The sequence below is a fragment of the Peromyscus maniculatus genome, chromosome 4, assembly GCF_049852395.1.
Source record: "Peromyscus maniculatus bairdii isolate BWxNUB_F1_BW_parent chromosome 4, HU_Pman_BW_mat_3.1, whole genome shotgun sequence".
Taxonomy (NCBI): Eukaryota; Metazoa; Chordata; class Mammalia; order Rodentia; family Cricetidae; genus Peromyscus; species Peromyscus maniculatus.
This window is the reverse complement of record NC_134855.1, coordinates 106,087,825-106,106,828: the sequence shown is the minus strand read 5'-3', so window position 1 is coordinate 106,106,828 and position 19,004 is coordinate 106,087,825. Positions and strand designations below refer to the sequence as shown.

Here is a 19,004-nt window from a genome sequence, read left to right as displayed (position 1 = left end):
GGTGTGGGAGGCCTTGACGGGCTGGGCCAAGGTGCCCCGCGGCGGGTGAAGCGTCCACGCTGTGCAGATGACTCCGTGAGCTGCGGTGTGGCACATTGGAAAGTCACTCACACCCCAGGCGCAGCATCCACGTGGAAAGAGTTCATTATGGAGAGCTAGGGAGAGAGAGGAGAGAGAGAGAGAGAGAGAGAGAGAGAGAGAGAGAGAGAGAGAGAGAGAGAGAGAGAGAGAGGAAAATTGGAGATGTGTATTCCTCATGGGGGGAAGGGAAAAAGGAAGAAGGGAGGGGTTTCCTTAAAAGAGGATTGACATCAGGACACAGGGCGGGCCCTCAAGGGGCGGGCCAGAGGCCAGAGATCTGAGAGACCCACACAGGTCAAGCCTCGGGGCTCAGGCAGAAAAGGAAGCCAAGGAGAATGAATGGAAGGAGATGAGCGTCTCTGCTTCCAGGTGTGGGAAGTCTGCTTCTGACTGAATTTTACATAGGGCACAGTGTCCGCCGTGGTAGTCCACTTACCCACGGCATTTTTCTTGATCTGCGTAATAGCTTTTTCTAAATCAGGAAAGCATCATACAGCTATGTAGATTCCTCTAGTTGCCTGTGAAATCACCAGCATCTGGCAGTGCTCCCAAGCTGGTCCCAGCTTCTCTTGAGGGTCCCAGCCTGGCCGAATCACCTGTGGTACTTCCCACCCTTCCTTCTACCTCACACTTGACCAACCTGGCTCACCCCACTGATATCCCAGGATTCCCAAGAGGCATGTGAATTTGCCGCCTATGGGAAGGCCTTGTAAACCAGGCTGTGGTGTGCAGGAGTGGGTGAGCAAGGGTTCAGATCCAGTTTCTACCAGTATTAGCTACTTTTCTAGTCACTGTGGCAAAATATCCCACGGAAATCAATTTAAGACAGGAAGGGTTTGTGTCCGCTTGTGGTTTGGGGATTATAGTCCGTTACGTCAGGCAAGGCATGGTGGCAGGACTGTGAGGAAACTGGCCATATTGTTTCTGCAGTGGGAAACGAGGAGGTGCATGCTGCAGCTCTGCTGGGTTCTGGTTTTTTCTCTGTCCACTTCTTATTCATTCTAGGACCCCAGTTCATGGAAGAGTGCTGCCCACTTTGAAGATGGCCTTCTTTCCCAGTTAAACTTCTCTGGCCATGGTGTGTCTCCTAGGTGATTCTAAATCCCACCAAGTTGACAATCAACATGAACACAACCTCACGTTCCAAGTTGTGTCCCAGGGAAAGGGCTCCCTTCTCTATTCACACAAAGGCACCTTGCTGGCTGTGCCCATAATTTGTCTCCAGAATGTCTTACTCTGTGTTTTCTCCTGGCCACAATGGGCTGCACAGCTCACAAGTGGGAGTCCAATCCAAGCAAGCTGGTAGAGAGTGCATCCTCAAACATGATGGTCCAGATGTTTCCTTTCAGAGGTGTGCGTGTGCGTGTGCGTGTGCGTGTGCGTGTGCTTGTGCGTGTGTGTGTGTGTGTGTGTTTATTTGGATGGATGCTAATGGCCAGTAATGCTCCGCTTTGAAAGATAGTAACTGCCTAGCAGGAGCTGCTTCAGAAGGGAGATTTCATTGGTTGCAACTCTAGGTAACAATCATTTACAGGATATGATTTTCCTCTCCACCCACCTAACAATCATGTAGAGAGGCTATTTTTATTTTCTTCTCTTGCAGGAAATAGAGACTTCCAGAGGTGGAGGGCCTGGCCCCAGGCCATCACAGTTAACACTACTCCTATTAACAGCTGTTGTCCTGTTCTGGCTGAGAATCTCACACGCTTGTTCATTAATCTCATCCCACGAGACAACTGCTGTCACTCTCCCCTTCCCCAAGGAGGAGGCTGCCAAAGAGTTAGCCCAGATGTGGGATTCCAGAAAGGTCTTCCACTGTCCTTGGTCCTAATTCATGGACAGCTCTGCTTCCTGCACAGAATGCCTCATTAGGAAAATCCAAAGCCTCAGCATCTGCCAATGTGGCTCCAAGCAGAGGATCCTGTGTCATTTCTGCAAGACATATCAGTTCTATGTTCTGCTCTGGTAGGGGCTTGGGCAGGACTAGCCTAGAGGAATGGACCAATGCTTACTCTTCAGTGTCTTCTGTGTTTCCTGTGGGACAAGAGCACAGCCCGGGTCACTGTGTCCTGGCTGAGGGATCCAGTGAAGGGACCCATGGATGGGGCTCCTAGTGGGTGCCTGGTACTTAGCAGAGGATGGAGACAGAGGTTCTCCTCTGGTCCCAGGCAGAGAAGAGAGCACCCCAGGAGCACCCCAGGCCTGCACATCAATCCACTTTAGAGCCAGGCTGGCATGGACTTGGGGACAGGGACATTCATTTACCCTGAAGTGTGGAGAGTTCTTGCCTGCTTTCTGCTTGGAGTACTGTCTTTGGTAAAGAGTCCAGTACTGCCCGGGAAGACCCTGGGATATCAGAGACAGTGAGAGGGAAAGAAGGAGGGGACTTGAAGGGGGCAGAGAGGAAGAGGAGCAGAGGGAAAGGCTTTCTCCATCTGGACTTGATAGAGGTCACTGTAGAAGAAAGACGTGCAGATCTGGAAGGGGCAGAAGATGGAAGGGTCTCCCAGATTTTGCACAGATTCTTGGGTACAGAGGAACCGCCTAGGGTTGGAGTCTGTGTATAAAACAAGAGTTAAACACGTGATGAAGAGAGCCTGGAAGATTAGCTCAATCAGTACAGATCTCCCGGAAGAAAAGCCTGGTGCAGTGGCCTTCACTTGTAATCCCAGAACCAAGAAGGCAGAGGCAGGAGGATCCCTGGGACTTCATTTGCTGGCCAGTCAGCCTAGCAGAGTCAGCAAATTCTAGGCCAACTAAATGCTCTATCTAAAGATAGACAAAACCCCCTGAAAAGGTGGTCTTGAAATCTAACACCCAAGGCTGCTGGGCTATCTCCCATGTGCACTTGTATACATATGCACATACACAAATATACACAAGCAAACATAAACAAATAAATCTACAGAAGCAGATGGCAGGCTCCACCTGCCCTTTTCACCACGGGACCCTCCTGTTTCCCTCTCTGAGTGCTGGGGTTACCGGCATACATCAAAAAGTCCCCTTCCTGCGGTGCTAGGGAACAGACACAGGGCTCTGTGAATCTTAGGCAGGTGCTCTGCTAACTGAGCTATAGCTTTGGCCCCTTTCCCTTTATTTTTATTGCAGGATGTGTACTGTTTCCAGAAAACTAGAAAATTGAGCTAAGTAAAAGGAGAAAATGAAAGCCATCCAACATCTCTGACTGTTGCTACTTGTAGTCACATGCTGCTCACTAATTTCCCAGTATGTTTCTAGCTGGGCCACTACATTTGTCTCTGAGTTGTGTGTATTTCAGTCACCCACGCATTTAGACATGTAGATGCATCCCTGCATAAGCTCGTGCACAGGGATATGCAGTTCTACACAGTATTACCTACGTGCCTATATGCATATGAAGCTGCCCTTGGCACCTGTAGGAGACAGGTTCCCGGAGCACATCACAGATGCCCAAGTCTTCAGGTGCTCCAGTCCCTTATAGAAAATCATTTAGTATTTGTAACGGACCTGCACACACCATCCTATAAAATCTAAACAATTCCCAGATGACTCAGATGTTGTGTTAATATCATTTAGGAAAATATCTGACCTTGTTTGCAGATGCAATTAAAACAAATATTTTTGTTTGTTTGATTGTGATTAATTCAGTCTGGGGATGTAGAAGTCCATGACTACAGGAGTATATTACAGATAGTACACACATGAATCATAAATTTATAGATGATGAAGCTATTGGCACACGGGCTTATAAACTTTGTTTTCTGCTTACTCACGGGTTCTGCATACTCAAGGCTTCCCACAGAGTGAGTACTGCTTGTCAGCGCCAATAGAGCCTCCAATGGCCTCTCATGCCCCACACAAAGAGTATTATGGGTATTGAACCCCTCTGCTCTGGCATGCTTCCCAAGCCAGGAGGGGCCAGGCCTGCAAACACAGCCCCATGGGACGGCACAGGGCTAGAGACAGGCTGAGCCGAGGGACTTGACCGTTCCAGATAACAGAGCGCAGAGCAACACTATGGCCTGTGTCCAGCGAGCAGCAGAAACAGAGCTGGAAAGCAGACAGCAGGCCCCGGCCGGGTCTGCCAACAGAGAGGGAGGGCAGCTAGACGGCCTGCTGTCTGGCCTCTCTCTTCTGTCCTCACCCAAGATCCAGCCTGCTGAGCCCAAGTCCCCGTCCCTCCACCAGGGCCACCAAAAGAACACAGGTCTGAGAAGAGGCCAGCCTGGAGCCAGGCAATCCAGAGGGGAGAACATTCTCGCGACATCTTACTATTTTAGAACTGGGGTGGGAGAATGTAACAGGAGATCCCACTGTGTACTTAAAAAAAAAAAAAAGACCTCGCGCTGGGGGTCACTGTACATAGTCTCCTCTGTTACTATGGCAGCCTGGATACAGACCTAGCCAGTCACATCTATTTGCAGCCATAAGAGCTGTGAAGTCCTCTCTCACACAGTAGTGTCTCTGAGCCTGATGTCTGAAAGACCTGCTGGACAGGACAGGCTCCTCATTGGCCACTCAGACGCCAGTGTTCTGTTACAGAGGACCCTTCCTGTTCTCTGCAACCTCCTGAATGTAGCTCACTGATAATTCCCATAGGCTTAGAATTAATGGTTACTCTTTTTCCAGTCAGCCTCCGTGAGAATAGAAAACTGGTCCTATTTACATTTTGCCCACCTTATCCATGCATTATGCTCGGAAAATGCTCTGTCTCTCCCTGAAGTCTTCTGGAGAATATTCCAAGGAATTTCTAGAAATTCTCATGGCTGCCATTTACGGACTCCATCCTATTCACTAGTCACCTATTCACCTTGACATTCATGGATCATTTAAACTTCAAGTCGATTTCCAGGCATAGCACAAATTAAAATTAAAGTACAATAAAATAAAAATGAAAGAACAATAATGTAAGGTACAATGTGTGTGAGTTCAAGAAACAAACGCGGCTTTCACATAGGTGTCCTTAATGATTTTCAGTGCCCACATCCTGTGTTTTGACTGACTGTCTCGGCCACCGGCTACTCCATGTGAGTAACCTTCAGCTTCATCTTTATGTCTTTACACATGAAGGAAGTGAGAAGACGTTGGGACAGAACAGCCTAAGAAACACTGGCCAGAACACTGCTACGTCAGAAGAATTGCCCGTGGGGTCTTCTGATGCACAGTGGTGACAACCCAATGTGTGTCCTTCACAAGTTCCCCTTATCCTCTCAAATCACAGAAGTGCCTTTGCTTATCTGGAAGGAGGAGCGATGGAAAGAAGCAAGAGAAGACTGGTCTACCTCGCAGGCTGTTCTTCCTCAGTGTTTTCACTGTTGTGTCTGGGTGACTGAGGATCGAGAAGGAAGGGTGCAACCCAATTCCATCACCTAATAAATGCCTGATTGTTCTGGAATATAGTTGGAGATGTGTTATATTCATGTATGCTATGGAACATTTGGTTAGTGATGCACGTGCTGCATTCTTTTATGTTTAACTCTGTGAAGCTGTGTGCCTGTGCCTGTCTACAACACCTGATTGGTCTAATAAAGAGCTGAACAGCCAATAGCAAGGCAGGAGAAAGGATAGGCAGGGCTGGCAGGCAGAGAGAATAAGTAAGAAGAAACGATGGAGGAGAAAAAAAGGAAGCAAGAGGAGACCAGGGACCAGCCACCCAGCAACACAGCCAGCCTTGGAGTAAGAAGGGGAGAAGAATAGAGAATAGAGAAAGATAAAAGCCTAGAGGCAAAAGGTAGATGGGATAATTTTAAAAAAGCTGGCTAGAAACAAGCCAAGCTAAGGCCAGGCATTCATAAGAAAGAATAAGTCTGTGTGTATTTATTTGGGAGCTGGTTGGCAGGCCCCCAAAGAGTTAAAAAAAATCAACTACCTGATGGATGGTGCTTCAGTCTGCATTCTATGGCTATAACACACTACCCGAGACTGGGTAATTTGTAAAGAAAGGCATTGTTATTTGGGATCATGGTTCTGAAGGCTGGGAAGTCCAGATGCATGACACCAGTGTCTGTTTGGCTTCCCTGGAAGGTTCTGTGCAACTTCAACTCATGGGAGGAATCAGGACAAGCAGGCATAGGCACAGAGGGGCAACTTTACCTAATAACAACCTTCTCTGTCACTAACTGCCCCGGTCCTGTGACAACAAGAATTCCTTCACACAAGAAAGCCATCACTGTTTCACGAGGGTCTGCCCACAAGCACCCATCTCCCAACACTGCAAACCAAGGAATTAAACCTCAGTGTGAGTTTTAGTGAAGACCAAAGGTGTTCAAACCCATGTAGATGGAGTGAGAACCGGGTTGGGGTTTGTCCTGTCAGAGGTGCCAGGGACATATTTTAAGGGCTCACAGAAGTTCCTTCCTCAAGGATGGAAAATGCATGGGGGCTGTGCTCTGACCAAAAGGAGCTGAAGGGAGGAAAGGGATTATTTGGCTCACACTTCCGGGCCATAGTCCATCAGGGCAGGACCTCAGCCAGGAACTTGAAGCAGAAATTGTGGAGGAATGTGCTCGCTGGATCACTCACAAGCTCATTCTTAGCTGGCTTTCTTAGATCATCCTCAACCAGCTTCCTAGGGAATGACACCACTCACGGTGACCTGGGCCCTCCTACATCAACTAGCCATCAAGACAATCTCCCATCAGCATGCCCACAGGCTGATGTGATTCGGGCAATTCCTCAAAGGAGGGTTCCTTCTCAAATGATTCTAAGCTACGTCAAGTTGACAAAGCTAAACAGGTCAGGGTCCAAGAATCGACTTGCAAAACAGGAGGGACTCATAAAGACAATGCTAGGTTCACTGAGTCATCTTGAAAACATTGACATGAAAAACTCACATTAAGGCTGCCACTGCCCCTGGCTTCCTCCAGCCCTGTTACTACATGGTGCTGACCCAGCTGTCACTCTCCTGGATGTCCACACGGGCTGGCAGGAATCCAGGTCCCAGCACAGAACTGGGGAAGTGTATGGCAATCAGCTTCCAGGCATGCAATCTGCAAAATCCTCCTCCAGGGCCAGCTAGAGGCCGTCTCTCCTGCCCTGGACTCTAAGAGTGTTGAGATCAGCAATGAGAAGCATTCTCTCTCTCTCTCTCTCTCTCTCTCTCTCTCTCTCTCTCTCTCTCTCTCTCTCTTTCTCTCTCTCTCTGGGTCTGTGGGTGTGTGGGGTGCGTGTTGGATGTTTGAATATGTGTAGGATTATATGTATACGCATGGGTGCATACGGAAGCCTGAGGTTGATGTCAGCAATCTCCCTCAATCACTTTCCACCTTATTCATTAAGGAGGGGTCTTTGAGCTGAGCCCAGAGCTCTCAGATACGACTTTGTCTAACTAGCTAGCTTCCTCCAGGGATGCCTTGTCCTTGCCTTCTGAGTGCGGGAATTACAGGTCACTGTGATTACCTGCCATTTGTGTGGGTTCTGAGACTCCAAACTCCCCAGGCGTACACAGCAAGCCCTGTATCCACTCAACCGTCTCCCGGCCCCTGCAGAAAGCATTCTTACCGGGAGATACAAGGTCTCTGTGAAATGGAACACAGTGTAGGAGGACACGGGGTCCACAGGCCCACAGCCAGCACCAGAGAACACGGAACTGTTCAACACATGGGCTCTCTTCCTCAATGGAAGAAATTGACACCCGATCACCCAGAAGGCTCGAGTGGATGCCGTCTAATAACCTGGTGATCTTTTGCTATTCTGGGAGCCAGCCCTCACTGGAACCCCCCAGATTCATTGTTTCTCAGTCAACAGAACCCGGCAGAACCATTATGAAAGAAGGAGTCTTAGGTACTTAGCAAAAGACTTTGCTGTGATGCTTATTACAAACCCTTCTTCCCTAGACCCTTACCCTGAGCACTGTTTAGGTCCTAATCCTGAGCTTTGTCTCTCAGTGAATAAACCCTTCCTTATGAAAGAGGTCCTCCACCAACAGAATCTTTCCTTATGCTTCTTACAAACCCTTCCTTCCTAGGCCCTTACCCTGAGCACTGTTTCTCAGCCACCAGAACCCGTTCTTGTGGAAGAGGTCACAGGTATTTTGCAAAAGACATGTACTTTGCGCAGGAGTTTCAGTGTAGCCATGCCTTATGCTTTGTTCTGGTAATCGTCAGGAGGAAACTTTCTTCCCAAATTTTACCGTGTTTAAATGTGTTAGAAATAAACTGCCGAGGGTCAGACTCCAGAAGTTTTAGCCAGCCTAGCTAAGTCACGCTGAACGGAGTTTCGTTTTTGCCTCTCATTTCCCTGCTAGCAGGGACCTCCACAACACAGGGAGTAGATGAATTGGACAGTGACCTCCAGCCTGGTCTGTGGCAGCTGTCACAGTCCACAGAGCAGGAAGACTATGGAGAAGGATGTCTCCTGTTTCTGAAGTCCAGCCAGGGCTGTCTGGATTACCTCTTGGCCAGGCTTCCTAAACAGCCTTTTTCCTTCGTTTGCTGCCCTACCTATATCGGGGAACCTGGGGTTCCCTTTGAGTACCCCTCCATCTCCTTAAAGTCCAGCCAGCATTGCTGGTTCCTGTAGGGAGCCCCTAGCATATTCCAGGTCCTTTACTGGTCGCAGAGCAGCTGGACCCAATGAGGACAGCAGAATCTTTGCTCTTTGTTAGCCTGCTGGAAGCCGGGGGGGGGGGGGGGGGGGACGGGGACTGGGGCTGGGGGTTCTGTCTCCTGTCTCACCAGGTTCATTTGTCCAGGCTGTCCCAGGGTTGCAGAGCAGGCACCCAGGTGATGTCATTTATGACAAACCCTTTGCAGACGGCCACAGTATGAGCAGCACCCCTTCCCTCTTTCCCTCCCTCCCAGCTCTTCCCGTCTGTTTTATCTGCACCAAAATCCACTCTCAAGGAAGGATCCGGCACTATTCTGAGCTAAGGAGTAACATTTGGATAGCAGTTCACTGGGGTCTTGTGTGGAATGGGGAAATAAAAATCAAATACTAACCAATCCCTGTTAGTGTCCTTTTTCAGTGATCCACTGGGATTCATTTCTTCTCTTTATTCTGTCTTGGGGTAGTAACGGCTTCCTCTGCCTCTCCATCTTCATCCTTACCTGATCAGAACAGCACGACTCTGCCCAGTCTCTGCCCTGGAACGTCCATGCCCAGCCTCTTGGCTACACAGAAGGCTTTGCCCTGAGCAAGCCCTCCCTCATACCAGCCTGCTCTACTCAGACCATCTCAGGAGGAGGCCTCCTGCATCTAATTAGGCAATTCCAACGTTTGGAAACTTGGTCTGCACCAGGGTCTTTAATTACATATAAATTTGGTAGCTACAAGTGTGAGAGCCAATGAAAATCCCTGGGCTTGCCCTGAGCAGCACCCTCAGCCCCGGAAGAATGTGAGCATGAGGCAGTGGTTTTCATTCCCTCCCGGCAGGTTCATTTCAGGCAGAGAAAGGGGACTCTCTGAGTGACCCAGGAGCTCAGTTGTCTCTCAGACTTCCTGCCCTGCCCTTCCCTGGGGAGAGAGGAGGAAAGAAGCCAAGTCTTGAAAGTCTACAGCCTGCTGGGAAGCTTGCCCTCTGACCCTAGGGAAGCCAGAAAGACAGGTTTCCAGGGAGCAGTGGAGGATGGTAACTTTACCCCAGGCCACCTTCTCCTCCTGCGGACTTCCTGCTGCCCTCTCCGAGACCCCTGTACTCAGTGCCTGTGCTGCCTCCGGGCACCTTTCTCCGCTGGGTGCTGTTCTGGGAGAGCTGCCCCTGAGCTCTCCCTATTCCAGGGCCGCCTTCCCAAGGGCCAGTTGTCTTTCTTTGTGGCTCCACGCCCAATTTCTTTCTTCAGAGAAAAAGACTAGTACCTGGAAGCCATGCCACCAGCTCTTATTAGCACTTAGGCAGCCTTTTTTTTTTTTTTTTTTTTTTTTTTTAAAGTTTATTTAAGCAGTGGCACCCGTTCTGTGCCAGTCTGATTTGACCCGGAGTGGATGCTGAGTGGAGAGAGGGAATGCATTCCTTGGTCGTCTGTGTCTTGTCCTGCCCGGGCTCTGAAAGCGCTCAAGCACCTACCTTTACCACAGTGAGACTTGATTTGTCCCAAGAGAGCTCCTGAGTGGAAGTCTTCAAATGGGACTCGAAGGGAAGGCAACCTTTTCAAATGCCTGAGTAGAAATCCCACCTACTTTTCTGTAGCCAGGGAGTGGGGCTTGGAGCTGGCTCATCCCTCCTTTAAGGTATTCAGAAGTTCAGATGGCAAACAAAACAAACAAACAAACAAACAAAAAAACAAAAAAACCAACCACATCTTAGGTATGACTTTAGTACTTAGTCATTAGGAAAGATGCCTCCAATAGGCAGCACTTGGTCTGGGATCAGAAGCTGGACCAGAAATATTATGGTTTGGAGTGAAGGACATATCCAAAGGCTCCTGTTTGAAGCAATGGTCCCCTGCTAGCGGATCCTATCACTGAGAGTCATTACTTCACACAAGTTCTGATGTAATCCATGCCGTAACCCACGGACAGATCCACGACCCAAGCATTGTTATTGGGAGGTGGTGGACATGCAGGCGTGGTGGAGTTCAGGAAGTACATCACGGTCAGTATGTTCCGGGAAGACTGCCCTGGCCCTGCTCCTTCAGTGTTCTTCTCTTTGTCTCCTAGCCACCGTGAAATGAACTAGGACCACGCTGACACCTTCTTTTGTGGGCTGTTACTATTATTTTACCTTTCTGAATGGTTTAACTCATTTAAGATACAAAATCCCGACTGGATATTTATGGACTATCTAATGTGTATGCTATCTTATGGCCCCGTGGATGGTGAGGAGCAGGGATTCAATGAAACAAAAATCACTTTCCCTCTCCAAAATGTCTATGAATCCACTGAAAGGATGATAATCGGCACTGGTGGCGGCACTGGTTACCTAGCAGAAAGGTCGCGTGACGACAGAACCCAGTATCAGTGCTCAGAGCTTTGTTAGGAGGAAAAGCAGTGGGGGAGGGGACCAGGCCTGGTGTGAGAGAAAGATGGTGGGGTGGGGGAAGAGGGGAGCAGAGAGGAGCAGGGAGCAAGAGCGGAGAGGAGAGAGCGTGGGGTCTGCATCTGACTTTTAAAGCTCAGATTGTGTGACCACGCTGCGTGTATATAATCGCCAGCGTCCCCGATGACGTAAGATGCAAGACCCCGAGCTGTGCATGTGCATGAGTAAGGGCAGGATCCTAACATGCACCAAGAAGACAATCCATAGACAAGTGAAGCTATGAACAAATAATACAGAAAGCAATGTGCCCAACCGTGGGTGGGATCGTGTACCATGTGGCCATTTGATCTGGACCTCTTCCTCATATTACAAACATGTTGTAAGGGACATTTGGTTTGCTTCCACTTTTTGGCTTTATGAAGAATGCTGTCGTAAGTATGCATCAACAGGTTCCAGTAGTGTGCATATTTTCAGTTCCCTTGGGAGTAGGATGGCAGGCTCATGTGATAACTCTATAATTCAGGTCCTCAAGGAGCCATTAGATTTCTATGCAAGTCAACTGTATTATTTTACATTCCTACTAATGTGCAAAGGTTACAATTTCTCTACATTTTTGTCAACTCTTATTATTCTCCACCTTTTAAAATAATTATTATTATAGCCACACCAGCGTTTGTGTGCAGTGGGACCTCACGGTGTCTTTCGCGTGTGTCTCCCTGATGGCCAATGATGTTGAATGTCTCTTCATGGGTTTTCGAGCCTTTCATCAGCTGGCTATTTTGTGGCTCTTCCAAAGGAGACAGTCACAGATCCTGAGCACACTGCCTGCCATCATCTGTGCAGAGGGCAACTCATGAAGTGCAAGCTGGTCCCCAAAGCCACCAAGCACTGGCCAAAGCCTGCTGGATCTTGCCAGGTGAGTTTGGTAAACAGTTTTAGGGAATTTACTTTTTCTTTTGCAAATTTTGCTGAAATTAAGGAAATCTCAACTCTCCACTGTTTCACATGGATTTTTTTTTTTTATCATGGGTGGTCTGAGATAAAATAGAAGATGAAAGAAAAAAATTAACCTCCTTAAATTATGAAAAGTCGGTTGTTTCAGGGGAAGAAACAGGAAATTGGGCACAGTGCCCAAGTGTTACAGGGTCGCATGGCTGCCTTCTCCCGCTGACATGGTTCAGTCACAGCTGAGACATGGCTCCAGCTTGACAGGGTGCTCTGGGCTCACAGAAGTGATTGATTGGGGGCCCTCCAGTCCAGTGTTTTTCCACCCCATATACTAATGAGGTCTTCAGTGACCTGGGCTTTGTGGGCTGATCTTGGTTGTCAACTTGATTGGATCTGGGGTCAACTAAGAGACATGCGGCTTGGTGGGTTTGCAGGGATATTTCCTGGAAGGATTAACAGAAGAGGAAAGACCTCCTCACAGTGGACAGCCCCTTCCTCCCAGCAGCTGGCCAGAGGTCTGAATGAAAAGCTGTTTCTGGCCACTTGACTTCGCTCTCTGCTGGCGAATGCATCTCCCCTGCTGCTCCACCCATCACTGGCGACAGGCCACCAGGGTCCAGGTTCTTTGGACCCACTAGACCTCCAGGAATCCTCTAGGCCTTCAGCACCAGGCTGGGACTGCTGAGGAACCTGGCCTCACAGACAGCGCAGCTATTGGGATTCTAGCCTGCAGATGGACTACCCAAACCTAATTGTGTGAGCCAGTCTGATCAATGCCCCCCACCTCAGGGTGTGTGTGTGTGTGTGTGTGTGTGTGTGTGTGTGTGTGTGTGTGTGTGTGTGTGTGTGTTATGTGTGTTCTATTGGTTCTGCTCCTCTAGAGCAGCAATTCTCAACCTGTGGGTCATGACCCCCCACAGGGGTCACATATCAAATATCCTGCATATTAGATATTTACATTAGGATTCATAACAGCAGCAAAACTACACTTACAAAGTGGCAATGAAATAACTTTATGGTTGGGGGTCACTACAGCCTGAGCAGCATGAGGAACTATATTAAAGGGTCTCGGCAGCAGGAAGTTGAGAACCGCTGCTCTAGAGAACACGGAAGCCAAACAGATCACATCGTCACTGCTCCAGTGTCTTCGCTGCAACGCCTCCCTCTGAGGACATTTTCCCACTGGACATTGAGGCTGGCCTCCATTGAGCACATCATGGTCTTTGTGATCCAGGCCTTGTAGACCCGACCCTTCTCTGACACCTCCTGGGTGTCTTTCCTCACCTGCTGCATGACCTTGGTCCCCAGGGGGGCTTTCTGAAGCCTCTCTTTTATATTCACCACTGGTTACCAGCCCCATAAGCCAGAAACGGCCTCTCGGTTGAACTCTGTAAGAAACGTTTCAAGTTTTGTCCTCGGCACAATTTTAATATGTGCCCTTCTCCTACACCCCCATACCAGGATACAGGATTTTGTTTTCAGTGGAGAGAGGGGCATGGGAGGGAAGGACTCAGGACTTCCATGTTTTAAGGCCAACAACCTTAACTGACTTGGGTTACGTAAGCCACTGTCTACCCCACGCTTAGTCATTGTGAGCATTCAAAGACTTGAACTCTTCTGTGCATCTCACTGTCCCTTTGAGTATCTCTAGGTCTCTCCAAAGAATTAGCATCACCGGCTTGCTGCTGGGTGACTCAAGCTGCTCTTTCTGACTCCTTCCTTGAGTCGGCTTCAAATAATGTCTTCTCATCCTTATCAAGGCAAGAGACGGCTTCCCACCCCTTCCTCTGTCTAAATGGGAGCAAGGTGCCCCAGGATGAGGGAGAGAGATTTTGAGGCAGGTTGGGAACATTTTAAGGCCTGCATTTCTTATCTAAAGCTAATTAAAAAGTTCTAATTTCCCCTTTAATTATCAGATGATATTGAAGCCAAAATAGATCTACAGATCAATGAAAGAATGGGAATTGACAGTCCTACATTCACATGGTCAATTTCCTTTTGACAAAGGTTTCAAGAAAACCCAGTGTAGAAAGTACAGTCTTCAACAGCTGGTGCTGGAGAGAGCTGGGACGCTCCATCCAACAAAAGGACAACCCCTCAATCCTTTTTCACACCATGGAGATACATTAATTCAAAACACACCATGGGTATAAAAGAGCCCAAACCTGAAACTCCTAGAAGAAAACATAAGAGAAAAATTTGAGTGACCTTGAATTTGGCACTGGACTGCTAATTTTTTAATAGATAAATTTTTTATAGATAAAGCATAAATCATTAAAGAAAACCTCTTGGTGGGGGGTGGGATGGCTCCGTCGGTAACGTGTTTGCTGTGTGAGCATGAGAAGGTGAGTTCAACTCCTGGCACTCGGGCTTTAAATGAAAGCCATGCATGGTGGCTTGTGCTCATGACCCAGGACTAAGAAGGCCGAGACAGGTGGATGCCTGGAACTCCCTGGCTAGCCAGCCTATGCTCATCAGTAAGCCTCAGGTCCCAAGAAAGACATACTCTCCCCAAAGCCAAGGTGAATCATGTCTGAGGAACAACACTAAAGATTGTCCTCTGGACTCTACATGCGTGAGCACACACATGCACCGGCACAAACACATGCACCTACCCACACGTGAACCTGCACACACAAACACACGTGCACACAAGAAAAAGCCCCTGGACTTGGCTTCATTATAACAGAAAAATAAACTTTCACTCTTCAAAAGATGCCTAGGAGAATAGAAGAGAAAGCCACAGAAGTGAGAGAAAATATTTGCAAAGCATCATCTATAACCAAGGGCTGGTAGCCAGAAGTAATTTAAAGAAAACAAAACACATGATCTTCTTGAGACTGACAAAAGATCTGAAGGGACGCATCACCAGAGAGTGACTGGAGCTGGGTAACGGGCACATGGAAGGGGCCCCAGGACTGTTAGTCACTAGGCAATTGCTATGACAACCACAAGCAAGGTCGGCTCCACCACAATGGATGCCACATAGGAGACTTACAGGGACTCTGCAGAAACCTGGAGCAGCAGCAACTCCCATTCCCAGCTACCGGGGTTGGAAGTCGGAATGAGCACTTTAAAGAGCATTTTTTTTTCAGTTTTTAAAAGTTAAAAGGAAGGCCAGTGAGATGGCTCAGTAGGTGAATGTGCCCGCTGCCAAGCCTGTCCACCTGAGATCCCTCTCTAGGACCCACGTAGTGAAAGGACAGACAACACCCAGAAGACATCCTCTCACCTCCAAATGCACATCATGGCGCCATCTACACACACTAAATACATACATGTAATTTTTTAAAAGCTTAAAAGGTGTCCAGCAAGTGACTTTGTCATTCTCCTCTTGCTAATTTCCACCCTGTCAAAGAAATGAAGTCACATATTTACACAGAATTGTACTCAAGTGTCCACAGCTACTTTGTCTGTATTGTCAAGAACTGAAAACCACCCAAATGCGCCCCAGCCAGCCAATGGATTAGCAAATTGCCACTTGGTCACACAGAAGCCATTATGGAAAAGCATGGCAGCGTGACTAAACCTCAAAGATAATTACAATGAGTTAAAATGGAGTACATGTGCTCTGTCTTTAGTTACAGAAAATTCTACAAAGTGTTGTTAGCAAATAAAGCAGCCCGTGGCAACCACAAAGGGGCACAAGAAAACCTGGGATGATGGCTGTGTTTTTTATTTTACTTCATTTTTTTTTTTTTTTGAGACAGGGTCTCACTATGTAGCTTTGGCTGTCGTGGAACTCACTATGTAGCCCAGGCTGGACTCGAATTCACAGGGACCCACCTGCCTCTGCCTCTGCGAACTGAGATTAAAGGTGTGCGCCCCACACCCAGCCTTGTGTTTATGTTTTACATTGTGATGATATTTTGAGAGTAATAAAGAAGTCAAACTTCTCAGGCATAGACTTCAGTTCTGTATAACTTCTTATATTCCAACTAGTCATCAACTGAGCTCCCAGAAAACAGGCCTGTGTCTTCTGCAGGCATCTGCCGCATGTTTACAAATGAAACTACCCAAGAACTGAAATATGTTTCAAGATAATGCAGTGTGGGATGAAGATGGGTGTGACATCCACACCAGAGTGAGAAAGAAGATGGGTCATCCGGGGACAAATGCTAAAGCTGGGTGCCTTCGGCATGAGTTTGAAATGCTATATTTAAAAATGCCAGTATGACTGGGCACGGCAGTGCATACCTGATAGCCTAGCATTTAGGATGCTAAGACACAGAAGCTGGACAGTTTTTGGCCAGTTTGTCCTTTGTAACAAGTTTAAGGTACTCTGGGTTACAGAAGTTCCAAAATACAAAATGAAACAAATGCAATACACACATGTACACACACACATGCATGTGTACACAAACATGCTCACGCTTGCACACACACCCAAATAAAACAAAACAAAAAGATAACACCAATGGGAAATGGGAGTCCTGGTTACCTTGGTCATCTCTCCAGCTTTGATTTAGTTCAGTAAAAATGCAAACAGGTGTTAGAGTCCACAGGAATAGGTTAAAATTGATGTGCGGCAGAATCAGTTAATAATTTATCAATGCCAGTCTTCTGGCAGGCTAGATTTTTCTCAAAGAAGGTACTCGTGGCAGGGACTGGGAAGGAGACCTTCAATAGGAAAGCAACGGATGGGCCCTGGGGCTACCCTGGAGCGATGCTTTATAGATAGGCAAAGCACGTGTGCATCAAAGTAGCAAAATAATTGTGACATGTGAGCTGGGAGTTAAAGGTGGACCCCAAAGTCCTCCTCGGTGCACAGTGCAGCACTGTATCTCATCCTCATCCCTGAGGCATCAACACCACAGACAGTCGTCAGAAAAGTCTGAGCCTTCTCAGCGCCAGGAGCCAGTCCCTCTAATGAGGGCTGTCCGTAAACTTGTTGAATGTCTGCTGAATTCTCCCACATTAGATCCTCAGAGCATTTAACCAGCTGTGGGGGTTGGACAACTAACAGCTTGTAGGTTTGGTGGCCTTCCAGGGGTGAGTGTAGGAGGGCACAGATACATCACTGCAGACACAGTGTGAGAGGGGCCAAGGAAGGCAGTCAAGAAAGGCAGTGGCATTTGAATGATGACGTAAACTCACCTCCTTCAATGGACCAGCTGTTTGAGCCTGCTTTGATATGTAGTTTTGTTTATGTCATGTAGGGAAAGAGGAGGCAATCTGGTGGCATCTGCAAAAATGGTTGGGGAAAAATCATGAAAACCCTTTCTTCTACAAAAATGATGAGAAAATAACTACGACAACCAGATCCGACCTTTCCGGAACTCTGGACATTGGTCAAAGGCTTCCATCCATCCAGCGACGGTTTACTTGACGGAATGACAGAATCTCACTAAAAATAGTGAGCTTTACAGCACGCATCTCACCTTGTTGCCGTCACTCTTTTTCTAGTTCTGTCTGAGCCTGGAGAAGTCAAAAGTCCCCAAGAGAAGCCCAGCCTGTTGGCTTTCTGAAAGCCCCACCTAGAAGCCTGTATTTAATCTAATTTAAAATGCCCTCAGGGCTAAAAGCTGTTTCCTGTAGGGCATTTGTTAAAAAGACTCAGAGGGAATTGTTGAGCTTTATAGATGATGGAAGTGGAGGATAACAGGCACAATAATAAACTAAGCCTAAGCTTAATGTAAAGGCTAGTGGGGATGGCCACAGAACCCTGAAAACTCTGGCGTAGTCTGGGGAATATAGAAATCTCCGAGCACAAGGAAGAAAAGCCCCGGGTGCCAACAGAGTAGTGTGCATACTTAGAAAAAAGCCCAGCGCTCCTCCCATGCCCCAGTTCACAGAGGGCAGCCAGCAAACTGGTCCATCTGTCCAGAACCTTAAGAACACCCCTGTCCAGATATTATATGGCCACTAAATTGACTAAGGTGAGAATTCAGTGGGGCTTTATCAGGGGAGGTGGGCCAGGAGGTTGGAGAGGCTGAGAAGTCTCTCAATTAACCAGCCAGTTATAAATTGGAGATGCCGGGCAAAGAGAAGCAATTCAAAGCCCAAAGGCCCCAGAACTGTGGGAGCTGATGTCACAATGCCCAGCTCCAGGCTAAGTACAAGGAAATCAGAGGGGCTCCTAGTGCAAGTCCCAGAGTCTAAAGGCCAGGGCTCCGGAAGACACAGAGAGAAAGGGAGACACCTTTGTTTCTGTCCGGTTCCTCAGCTGGTCGGGCGGTGTGCTCTCCCACACTGACTGAGGGTGGGTCTTTTCTACTCAGCTCCCTGCGACAATGCCAGTCTTCTCAATAGATAACCTCACAGATACATTCCAAAATGGAACACCGTCAACCAAAATGACCTAACAGACACCCATAGAAAGTTCCACTCAACAGCAAACTCAAATTCTTTGCACAAGTATTGGAGAAATTATTTTGGCCACTCCACGTAGTTAAAAGGATATTTATTTAATGGCGTAACTCACAAATTAAGTAATGGGTAGGTCGCAGGGTCTGGGGAAGGTGTAATGCAGTCCAGCGGTGTTCTCCGGAGCTCTGCACAGTCCACCTTCACCGTTCAGCGTCCCGGCACAGAGAGCGCGCTGGCCCATCCAGCTCTCGGGTCCCCAGGCGCCTCCCCTCGCCCCGCCTCATAGGTGTGACAGTTGCCAGAGTCTCAATGGGGGTTGGAACTTCCAGATCCAAGCTGGAATGGCTACCCACTACATCTCCCCCTTTTTGTCTAAATAAGAAGGTTCTAAACTAATACAAGACTATGTACAAAGGAATGGTTATCAAATATTGTCCAGAAATAATGAGGGATAATGACCTAGATAAGATGTAACTACGACCAATGCAAACAATATCAAGCAAGAAACACATACTAAAATCCAGAGAAGTAAGAGCATAGGTAAATGGCATGTTATAAAGATCATTCAAAGGTGTCCTATCCTAAAGAACATGAATCTAATACTTAATATGTTCTATCTAAGATATTATATATACTAAGTTGTAACTATAATTGCTAGTCTTCAATCCCATCAAAGACCTGAGAAGGAACATAATGGTACCCGAGAAATGGTAGATAGATGCAAGCAACTTTCGGGAATCTTGTAAAAGTAGACCAAGACAGCTGGCAGCCT

The 19,004-nt window shown here is 47.8% G+C and overlaps 1 protein-coding gene and 1 long non-coding RNA gene across 2 annotated transcripts in view; one reads left to right on the top strand and one right to left on the bottom strand.

The window, feature by feature from the left end:
• The window catches only part of LOC121828826 (uncharacterized), a 196,861-nt gene extending 189,707 nt beyond the window's left edge, over window positions 1–7,154 (top strand). Inside the window, exon 5 of the transcript XR_013050745.1 lies at window positions 1,685–7,154. The gene's annotated coding sequence lies outside the window, so the exon portion shown is untranslated. The remainder of the gene's footprint in view (window positions 1–1,684) is intronic.
• A 5,763-nt stretch (window positions 7,155–12,917) lies between these two features.
• On the bottom strand, window positions 12,918–18,193 carry LOC121828825 (uncharacterized). The gene is made up of 3 exons (XR_006071432.2): window positions 18,066–18,193; window positions 17,021–17,108; window positions 12,918–15,272 (listed from the first exon to the last, which is right to left on the bottom strand). It is a non-coding gene; the product is annotated as an uncharacterized LOC121828825 (long non-coding RNA).
• Between the last annotated feature and the right edge of the window lie 811 nt (window positions 18,194–19,004).